An 11,005-nucleotide genomic window follows, 5' to 3' on the forward strand; every position below is an offset into this window, starting at 1 on the left:
TTAATAAAAAAAAGATTAAGATTATTATTTGTCTGCTTGTTCCAATTCAGGGTGGTGAGTGGCTGTAGCCTGTTGCAGCAGCTTGGGGTGCAAGGCAGGAACAATCCTGGACAGGATACCATCCCATCGCAGAGTGCACTCTCACACACACTCACTCACTCAGACTGGGACAATGTAGACCCCATGTGCACAGCTTTGGGGTGTGGGAGGACTGGAAGACCTGGAGAAACCCCATGACATGGAAGGAACATGCAAACTCCACACAGACAGTGGCTCTGACATTTTTTTCTCACCAACATAATAATGAAAAGACATTGAATGACATGATGTTATGTGAAGATTTGCTGCAGTCCTAACTCCTAGCACCATGCCTGGAACACAGGGAGCACCTAATAGTATTTGTTGAATAACTAATAGGGATTTTCTTATTGAAGAGTGGCTGAATAAGCTAAATCAGATCTTTCTTTAAATTAGAAAAATGAGGCTGGGTGTGATGGCTCACGCCTGTAACACCAGTTCTTTGGGAGGCTGAGGTGAGTGGATCGCTTGAGCTCAGGTGTTCAAGACCAGCCTCAGCAACAGGGAGGAATCTAGTATCTACAAAAAACACAAAAATTAGCCAGGCATGGTGATGTGCACCTGTAGTCTCAGCTACTTGGGAGGCTGAGGTGGATGGCTCGAGCCTGGGAGGTGGAGGTTGCAGTGAGCTTGGATTGCGCCACTGCACTCCAGCCTGGGCAATAGAGCCACACTTTGTCATAGATAGATAGATAGATGAAAATTGTTGAGCATGAAAGTGAGAGGAGTTAACAAATAAATAAATACGTGAGAAAAATGTGCAGAGAGAGCACCGGAGTTGATGAGAATTAGGGTGGAGCGGTGGTCCTCAAAGAATGGTCCAGAGACCCTCAGAGGTGCTTGAAACCCTTTCAGGGGATCCAGAAGACCAAAACTGTTTTCACATTCATATAAAGATATCTCGCCTTTTATCCTTCTTACTCTCCCATGAGTGTACAAAACATGAAAAGCTCATGTTTATAGTTTCTGATTTCACATTGTAACAAGCCTTTAAGTAACTATCACTTGTTAAGTTTTGTGGTAGTATCAAAAAAGAATATACACAACTTGCTGAGAAGTCTATTAAAATACCTCTCTCTTTTCCAAATATACATATCTCTGTGAGGCTGGGTTTTCTTCACAGACTGTAACCAAAACAACATATGGCAATATATTAATGCAGAAACATATATGAGAATTCAGCTATCTTCAAATAAATCAGACATTGCAAGAGAATTGAAGAAATGTAAAACAGCAAAACACCATTCCCTAAATATACTGTTTTAGAAACAGTTATTTTTCATAAAATGGCATTTCTATTAATGTATAATGGATTTGTTATTAGTTTTAATATGTAGTTTTTTAAAACTTCATAATTTTAATTTCTGATTGGTAAATATCAATAAAAATAATGCACATCGGCTGGGCACGGTGGCTGATGCCTGTAATCCTGGCATTTAGGGAGGGTGAGGCGGGCAGAACCCTTGAGGCCGAGAGTTTGAGACCAGCCTGGCCAACATGGCAAAACCCCATCTCTGCTAAAAATACAAAAATTAACCAGATGTGGTGGTGCATGCCTGTAGTCCCAGCTACTTGGGAGGCTGAGGCAGGAGAATTGCTTGCGTCCAGGAGGCAGAGGGTGCAGTGAGCTGAGATCATACCACTGTACTCCAGCCTGGGTGACAGAGTAAGACTCTGTCTCAAAAACAAACAAAAATAGTGCATATAAACAAATGCTCTTGGGTGTCATCAACAAGTGTTAAAAGTGCAGAGGGGTCTGGAAACCCAAAAGGTTGGCTGGGCACAGTGGATTGCACACCTGTAATCCTAGCAATTTGGGAGGCCAATGTGGGTGGATCACCTGACATCAGGAGTTTGAGACCAGCCTGGCTAACATGATGAAACCCCATCTCTACTAAAATTAAAAAAATTAGCTGGGTGTGGAGGCGCCTGCCTGTAATCCCAGCTACTTGGGAGGTTGAGGAAGGAGAACCACTTGAACCTGGGAGGTGGAGGTTGCAGTGAGCCGAGATCGTACCACTGTACTCCAGCCTGCATGATGGGAGCGAGACTCCATCTCAAAAAAACAAAAACAGGTCGAGAGCACTGGGATAGAGTATGGATCAGAATTCTTTTGGATGCAAGAGACAAACAACTTCAACAGACAAAGCCTATCTTTCTGCATCTCTTTGTCCTTCTCCCCTCAGTGTTGTATTCATACTCAGGCACGCACTCCATGGCTATCAGCAGCTCCCGATTTACCTCCTATTTGCTTGGCAAACCCCACCCATTTTTCCAGCAAAAAATGTGCTGGAAAAACACAATGGTTCCAGCAAAAGCCCAGAATGGCATGATTCCCACCACATTTCCATCCCTAATCCAACCACTGACTCTAATTCACCAGGTCTTGTTCTTTCGTTCATCTCTGGAATGGTGAGTTCTGTGCAGTCCATCTCAAATGAACCACATGGACTGAGACAGGTGGCTTAACAGAGGAAAACTGTTACCGTGAGAAGGGAAAATGGGGCTGGCGTGTTGGTTCACGCTTGTAATCCCAGCACCTTGGGAGGCCAAGGCAAGAGGATCTCTTGAGCTCAGGAGTTTGAAATCAGCCTAGGCAACATAGGAAGACCCTGTCCTTACAAAAAAATGTTAACAAAATTGGCCAGGCATAGTGGTACATGCATGTAGTCCCAGCCACTTGGGAGGCTGACTTGGGATGTTGAGGCTGCAGTGAGCCATGATTGTGTGCCTGGGTGACAGAGCAAGACCCTGTCTCTAAAAAAAAAAAAAAAAAAAAAAAAAGAGAGAGAGAGAGAGAGAAGGGATGGGAGATGGGCAAGCAACATTTGTCATCTGGGGAGGATATGAGTAGAAAGCTGAGAAACCTAGAATATTAAGTTATCTTAAATAACCAGACTTTAAGGGTTCAAGTTCCAGAATAAATATACCATGTCCTCTCTTTTCTCTTCTCCTGAATCTTTCCTCTCATCTGCACCACCATCTGGAATAGCTGTTGGAGGGAGCAAGTTAGAAAACAGGAGAACAGACAAAGGTGAGAGTGTATCAGGGAAAGCCAGGCTGAGTAATACATGTTGGGACAGGATTGATTGAGGGGAGGTGTTTCGGGGCTTCCTGTTTCTGTCCCACTGTGGAGAATGGGTAGTTGTGTCTCTGCACTGATTGATGTTAGCCTCTTGAGCATGGTTGGGTTATTCACTGGAAGCCCCATGTTTTGCTCCCACCTAACTGCTTCTTCACTCCCCCTGGTGCTCTCTTGCTGCACTCCTGCATGGGCTGGATCAAGTCTGATGCCCTGACCCCAAACAATGTCTATACTGAGTCCCATTCCTTCAAACCTCTGCTCTGCACACGGGAACATTAAGTGAGAGCAAGGTTACCCTCAAAGAGTTAGGCCAATGTTGGAGTTGGGAAGGAAAACTTGGGGCTGAGGGCTCTTGAGTATCCCTCAAATACAACCATACCAGAAATTGCCTCTTACTGCCCCAAAGGAGAAAGCTCCCCATGGAGAAACTTATCCTCAACAAGGATCACCCTTGCCCTCTGTCTTTCCATGGAGCAGGCCTTCACTGTGGACTTCTACAAGTGAAAGACTAGACTTGCTTTATGTGGAACCAAGGCAGGGGTGGAAAAAAAACAGGGAGATAAATTTGGCTTAGTAAAAAGGAAAATGTTCAACAGAGATGTCCAAAGCTGGAAGGCTCAGCTGTGTGTTTTAGGGGAAAGAGTCACTTATATTCTCACTCATGACCTCATTTTCTTCAAGGTGATCAGTCTTGGGGGTGCTGAAAATCAGTATACAATATAAACACAAGATGAATCTTTACTCCTAACTGGGCACCGTGGCTCACACCTGTATACCCAGAACTTTGGGAGGCTGAGGTGGGAGGATCACTTGAGGCTAGGAATTTAACACTAGCCTGGGAAACAGTGAGGCCCATCTTTACAGATTTTTTAAAAAAATTATTTACCCTGAAGTGTCCTTCCTTCCTTTTTCTGTCAGTGTCAACACTTTATTTTGGTGTAAACACAGAAATCTGGAAAGTACATTGTATTTGAAATTTTCCTGGTTCCTGAGCTAATCTGTTTAAATTCAAATACTTAAAGGGTCAGGGGAATGGAAGAATAGGGAGACATTTGTTTAAGGATACAAAATTACAGCTACACAGGAGGAATAAGCTCTAGAGTTCTATGCCACTGTAGGATGACTTTAGTTAATGCGTTACATAGTTTCTTTCTTTCTTTCTTTTCTTTTCTTTCTTTCTTTCTTTTTTTTTTTTTTGAGATGGAATTTCCCTCTATTGCCCAGGCTGGAGTGCAATGGCATGATCTCGGCTCACTGCAACCTCTGCCTTCCAGGTTCAAGCGATTCTCCTGCCTCAGCCTCCCGAGTAGCTAGGATTACAGGCACCTGCTACAACGCCCAGCTGATTTTTGTATTTTTACTAGAGTTGGGGTGTCACTGTGTTGGCCGGGCTGGTCTCGAACCCCTGACCTCAAGTGATCTGCCCACCTCAGACTCCCAAAGTGTTGGGATTATAGGTGTGAGCCACCGTGCCCAGTCTTTTTTTTTTTTTTTTTTTTTTTTGAGAAAGGGTCTCGCTCTGTCACCCAGGCTATAGTCCAGTGGCATGATCTCGGCTTACTGCAACCTCTGCCTCCCAGGTTCCAGTGATTCTCCTGGCTCAGCCTCCTGAGCAGCTAGGATTATAGGTGCATGCCACCACACCTGGCTAATTTTTGTGTATTTTCTTTTAGAGATGGCTTTCACCATATTGGCCAGGCTGGTCTTGAACTCCTGACCCCCTGTGATCTGCTCTCCTTGGCCTCCCAAAGTGCTGGGATTACAGATATGGGCCGCCGCAACCAGCCTCAATATCCTTCTTCTAGCTACTTGAAACTATGTAATATATTAACAGGGCCAGGTGCGGTGGCTCACACCTGTAATCCCAGCATCTTGGGAGGCCAAGGAGGGCGGATCACTTGATGTCTCAAATAGGAGTTTGAGACCAGCCTGGCCAACATGGTGAAAACCCATCTCCACTAAAAATACAAAAATTAGTTAGGAGTGATTGTGGGTGCCTGTAGTCCCAGCTACTCAGGAGGCAGAGGCAGGAGAATCTCTCGAACCTGGAGGCGGACGTTGCAATGAGCCCATATTGCGCCATTGCACTCCAGCCTGGGTGACAAGAGCAAAACTCCATCTCAAAAAAAGGACATTGAATGTTCCCAACATAAAGAAATGATAAAGTTTTGAGATGATGGATATACTAATTACCCTGATCTGATCACTATTATATGTATGCAACATCACTATTAAAAATGCAAATACTTAAAAATTACAGCAGCAAAATAAAAGCACAGAAAAGAGAAAACCCAATGGAGAAGGCAGCCCGGGTCAGCTGTGCCACTTGGTGTGGATGCCTGAGGTGCAGAACAGGAGCTGCTGTGTACGTGTTTTTCTTTCCTCTCCTTTTTCTTCAGAGAGGGGTCGGAAGTAGCTGCTGGGTCTGGCTTCATGAAGGCTGCTTTGATGGCTTGGCTGAAAGAATGTTGGAAACTGGGCACAGGAACAGGGTCTGAGTTGTCCCTCTCCCTATTGCTGTCCACAAGAGCAGGAGAAACTAGGCTGTTTGCATCTTTGGAGCAGTTTTGGGCCAAACATCTGCTTTTCCTTTTTCAATTCTCCACATCTGGGCAAAAGAAGGAAAGAGAGTCATCTTCCAGATTCCTGATGCTAAATGAAGCAGTGGGGTGACAGAGGGGTCAGCAGAAAGTCTGCTTGGGACCCTGGAGTTCTATTAAGAGGAGAAAGGGAGGGGGCCCCAGGCCCTTCGTGCAGGGGGCCCCACAGTGGAACTGGAGGGGCAGGTGTAGGAATGGCAGGCAGGACGCTGCTATAGATCCTGCAGGTCCCCTGTCTGGTTCTCCTCCATCTCTGCCCTGTGCTCTCAGCAGCATGCCTCCTGAGACTTCTCCTGGTGACTTCTCTTCTCTATACCAGTCTAGGGTTACCTCAGAGACCATAGGAGAGGGTCCCATTTCCCAAGACCCAGTCAGAGAACCACCCTGTGTTGAGAGTTCCCGATTCACTCACATCCCATGTGACCTCGACTGTACATCTTGGAAACAACAGCTCCCATCTCCTCGCCCCTGAAGGACCTGGGTACTGCTAAGATGTGTTAGTGTCCAGGGATTCTGATGCTTATTCTCTATGTGTTCCTGGTGCCAGAGTCTCCAAGGACCTACATTTCCAATTCTACCACCCTGCATTGTTTTCCAGGGTTCTGGTACCTAATTAGGAAAGTCGTCTGTATCCATAAGTTCCTCTGGCCCTCTGGAAAGTGGCCTATTTACAACAAAGCCCCACAGATCAATCTCCTTCATCTCACCACAAAGCCTCGCAAATCAACCTCCTTAATATTACCACCGTCATACGTTGGATGAGTCCCTGTAGGATGATGCCAATAAGAACAGAAGCCTCCAGTTCTTGAAAACTTAGTCCCTTACATGGATGAATTCCTTACTTCTCTCAACAGCCTTTTGACATAAGTACTACTATTATGTGCATTTTACAGATGAACAAACCAAGGCTCAGAGAAGTTAAATGACTCACCCAAGAGCACATTGTTAGTTTCACATTGACAAGGAAATTCAAGCCCTAGTCTGCCTGACACCAATGTCAGTCATCTTGACCATTACACAAACTGTCTCAGGTTATTTCTACTAATCTCCCTATGAAGAATTATAAAGAAAATTTAAACAGTAGATTGAGGGAAGAGAATGGGAGGGAGATGGGATAATTTAAACAGTAGATTGAGGGAGATTGGTCTTTGTATTAATAAAGAAAATGCTAGCTAATATAATAATTAACCTCCCAATTTTAGTGTCTTAACACAGTACAAATGTATTTTTTACTCATGTTGCAATCTGATGGTGTTCCTGTTGGGTTTCCTCCATATGGTGATTCTGGGACCCAGGCTTGTCTCATCTTATGGCTCTGCCATCCTTTAGGGCTTTGGAGACCTTTGCATCCAGAAGAAAGATACACCCTCTTCTTAACTGCCTTGGCCCAGAAGTGACACATGTCCCTTTCTGCTCACGTTTCATTGGCCAGCACTGGTCCTATGGCGTTGCATAGATGTAAGGGGACTGGGAAATGTGTTTCTTCCCTAGGCAGCTACTTCTCAGCATCAACTCTATACCATGGAAGAGGATGTGCAAAATATTTGGTGAAAAGTTAGTTATCTCTGCTCCAGCTTCAATGACCTTAAGTGTCTTCTATTTCATAAATTCTAAGGTTCCATAATTTAACTGTTAAATTAACAATTTAATTTAAATTGTCAATTTAATTTAATAAAGGGAATCTGTTGGAGACTTGAAGGTCCTTTCTTTCTTTTTCCTTTTCCTTTTTTTTTTTTTTTTTTTTGAGATGGAGTTTCGCTCTTGTTGCCCAGGCTGGAGTGCAATGGTGTGATCTCAGCTCACCACAACCTCCGCCTCCCGGGTTCAAGTGATTTTCCTACCTCAGCCTCTTGAGTAGCTGGGATTACAGGCATGCGCCACCATGCCTGGCTAATTTTGTATTTTTTTAGTAGAAACAGGGCTTCTCTATATTGGTCAGGCTGGTCTTGAACTCCCGACCTCAGATGATCCTCCCACCTTGGCCTCCCAAAGTGCTGGGATTACAGGCATGAGCCACTGCGCCCGGTCTTGAATGTCCTTTCAATATGGCCATATTCTTGTGAGAAATGATGAAGACAGACAATGTCTGTGGTAGTGTGGTTAGTATACTCTGTGGCCTGATGTTTGCGGTGCCTGAAAGGTGAGAATGTCTGTCACCTTTTCTTCATGTTCCCATAGTGTGGCCCATGATAGCTTTCCAATGGGAGGGCAAGATGAACTCCAAGGGCAGAAACCTCGCCTAGGCTCCATCCCTTCATGCTGAGAGAAGCGCTCGAAGACACGTTTTTTACATAATGTTTAGAAATAAGCATCTGAGAAGTGTGGAAACATGCCGTCCTGATTTACTCAGCCCCATCGCTAAGTGCTGGCATTATCACCATCTGCTGAATGTGGAAGTTGCTGAAACATGAGTCACCTGGCACCAAAAGCCATTTCTGCTCAGAATCCCCCCCACACACTAACCCATCTCTTAGTATCAACAAAATGTCTCTGCAGCTTGTAAGTTCTGAGAAGACTAAGAGAACATGAGTTCCCCCAAGTGGCGTATGGTTATTCACCCTCTAATACACAGACATCGATTTCCTTCACCCTTGTTGGCACACTTGCTTTAAAAGGATGCTGAACTTTGTTGCATGGACAAATACAGTATTATTTCTGAATTCATATGTGGACTGGCTGGACCAGACTCCCCTGAATCTCTTTCCCATTTTATACTCGGTATTTTTTTGATAGCTGGCACCTTAACAATAAGAAATACTATGGGTCAAAACATAATATGGGCCAGGCACAGTGTCTCATGCCTGTAATCCCAGCACTTTGGGAGGCCGAGGTGGGCGGATCATGAGGTCAGGAGATCGAGACCATCCTGGCTAACACGGTGAAACCCCATCTCTACTAAAAATATAAAAAATTAGCCGGGCGTGGTGGTGGGTATCTGTAGTCCCAGCTACTTGGGAGGCTGAGGCAGGAGAATGGCGTGAACCCAGGAGGCGGAGCTTGTAGTGAGCCAAGATCGCACCACTTCACTCCAGCCTGGGCGACAGAGCGAGACTCCATTTCAAAAAAACAAAACAAAACAAAAAAACATAATATGATAATCTCTCATGCATCTGTAAACATGTTAACTTTCCCCCAGTAAGGGACCCCAAACCTCCTTAACTATTTTTGGGTGATGTTCATTCCTTTTCTAGTTGAGCTACACTGCCCTTTTGATATCCTGTAACTTAAATACTGAAATATAAGGTTAAATATTAACACTTTTTTTTTTTTTTGATGAGAGGTGGGTGAGGGATGGAGTCTTGCTCTGTCACCCAGGCTGGAGTGCAGTGGCGAAATCATAGCTCACTGAAGCTTTGACTTCCCAGACTCAAGTGATCCTTCTGCATCGACCTCCATGAAAAAATCAGGAAGAAATTCCCATAACTATAACAGACCTAGTTCCTGCAACTGGTCACATGGTCATAACTGACATTTACACCCGCCTTCTTCCCCGCCTCATTGCACATTGGTTGTGGCTCCTTCCCTGAGCCTAGATCTTCATTCCTAACCCACTGACAGTGGCCTTTTTAAATGAAGGGCATAGAATATGAGAAGGTTACAACAGGATCAGCTTGCTGTGAAAGCTGCTCCCTGCTTGAGCCCTACAACCCAAAAGACAGGATGCAGCTTGAAGTATCTGTGGCTGAGAGATGCTGTTTGGAGCTGCTGGTAGGGGTGGATCAGCATGGAACCTCAGGATTTGGAAGCAAAGCTGTGTCCTCCTCTGCAGAGCACTACATATTCACCTTTTGAGAAGCCGGTTTGGGTTTGCTACAGGACCTAAGGGGAGACTGAATGCTTTACTCCAAGCTGCCAAGTTACCATGTGACCTGAGCCATCCATCATGAACTGGGCTTTGTGCTCACTTGCTCTTCAGAAATTGTGAAATATCAGACCATGTGTCAACCTGCAAGGGCCCAGGCAATGTTGTCACATGGATTTCTGCAAAAGTTAGCAGACCTGAGTTACGGTCCTAACCAGTGCTGCCAGCTGGCTGGGTGACTTGAGTGCTAGCTTCCTCATCCGTAAAGTAAGGGCACTCGCATGCATGGAGAAAGGATCCAGCAGACCTGGCGTAGGCTGTCATGCCATCAACTGGAGTCTATTGGGCAGTAAATCTGCTCAGTAGGGGTGTCTCCAAAAAGATTTCACCATCAGATCAGTTTGCTAAGCCTGTTTATGCCCATTGCTTTCTTGTGTGACTTCTCAGTGTTTCTAATATTCTAATGTGTATGTTGGTGGGGGTATTGAAAGGGAGTAACTGTGGGAAGAATATGTGTATTGTTCCCCAAACTTATTATAAATGTATATATATATTATGTATAATATAAATGTAAAAATGTATAAAACCCCTTTTTATTACAGATACTTATTCATATCACCTGGAGGCAGGTTTTCATGGAATACAGGTTAGGAAATTCTCATCAAGTACTCCATTAACATAATAAGCAGTGGTTAAAATTGGTAAGTTTAATGTCTGGGTTTATACATGAAATGTTTACAGAAAATAGATTTACGTTAAAAAGAGCCCAAGATGAAATTACATGTGTGTATTGATGATAGCTATGAAAAACGGTGTCTAATTATATCGAGGAGGAGAGAAAAATAAGAGGCGGGTAGTATTTGAGAACTGTGTGATTGTTTTTCTATTTATTGAATTAATCAGTTTAATTGATTAAATTATCAGATGAAGTGTTGGACTGGATGGGTTTTTTTTTTTTTGAGACGGAGTCTCGCTCTGTCGCCCAGGCTGGAGTGCAGTGGCCGGATCTCAGCTCACTGCAAGTTCCGCCTCCCGGGTTTACGCCATTCTCCTGCCTCAGCCTCCCGAGTAGCTGGGACTACAGGCGCCCGCCACCTCGCCCAGCTAGTTTTTTTTTTTTTTGTATTTTTTAGTAGAGACGGGGTTTCACCATGTTAGCCAGGATGGTCTTGATCTCCTGACCTCGTGATCCGCCCGTCTCGGCCTCCCAAAGTGCTGGGATTACAGGCTTGAGCCACCGTGCCCGGCCGGATGGGTTTTCAGACTGTGCCCCTGGTGGCCACGAACAAGGCCATGGTTAAGGAGAGAGTGACCAGGATTCTGGGGATCTACTCTCTGCTTTAACAAAGCAATTTGGCTTTTATCTGAAAGTGGAGACACAGGTTGAGGGGTCAGGAAGTCTGAGTTCAGATCCTATCTCCCACAGTCACTGGCAGTATG

Source organism: Macaca nemestrina, chromosome 2 (genome assembly GCF_043159975.1).
Source record: "Macaca nemestrina isolate mMacNem1 chromosome 2, mMacNem.hap1, whole genome shotgun sequence".
In the NCBI taxonomy this organism is placed as follows: Eukaryota; Metazoa; Chordata; class Mammalia; order Primates; family Cercopithecidae; genus Macaca; species Macaca nemestrina.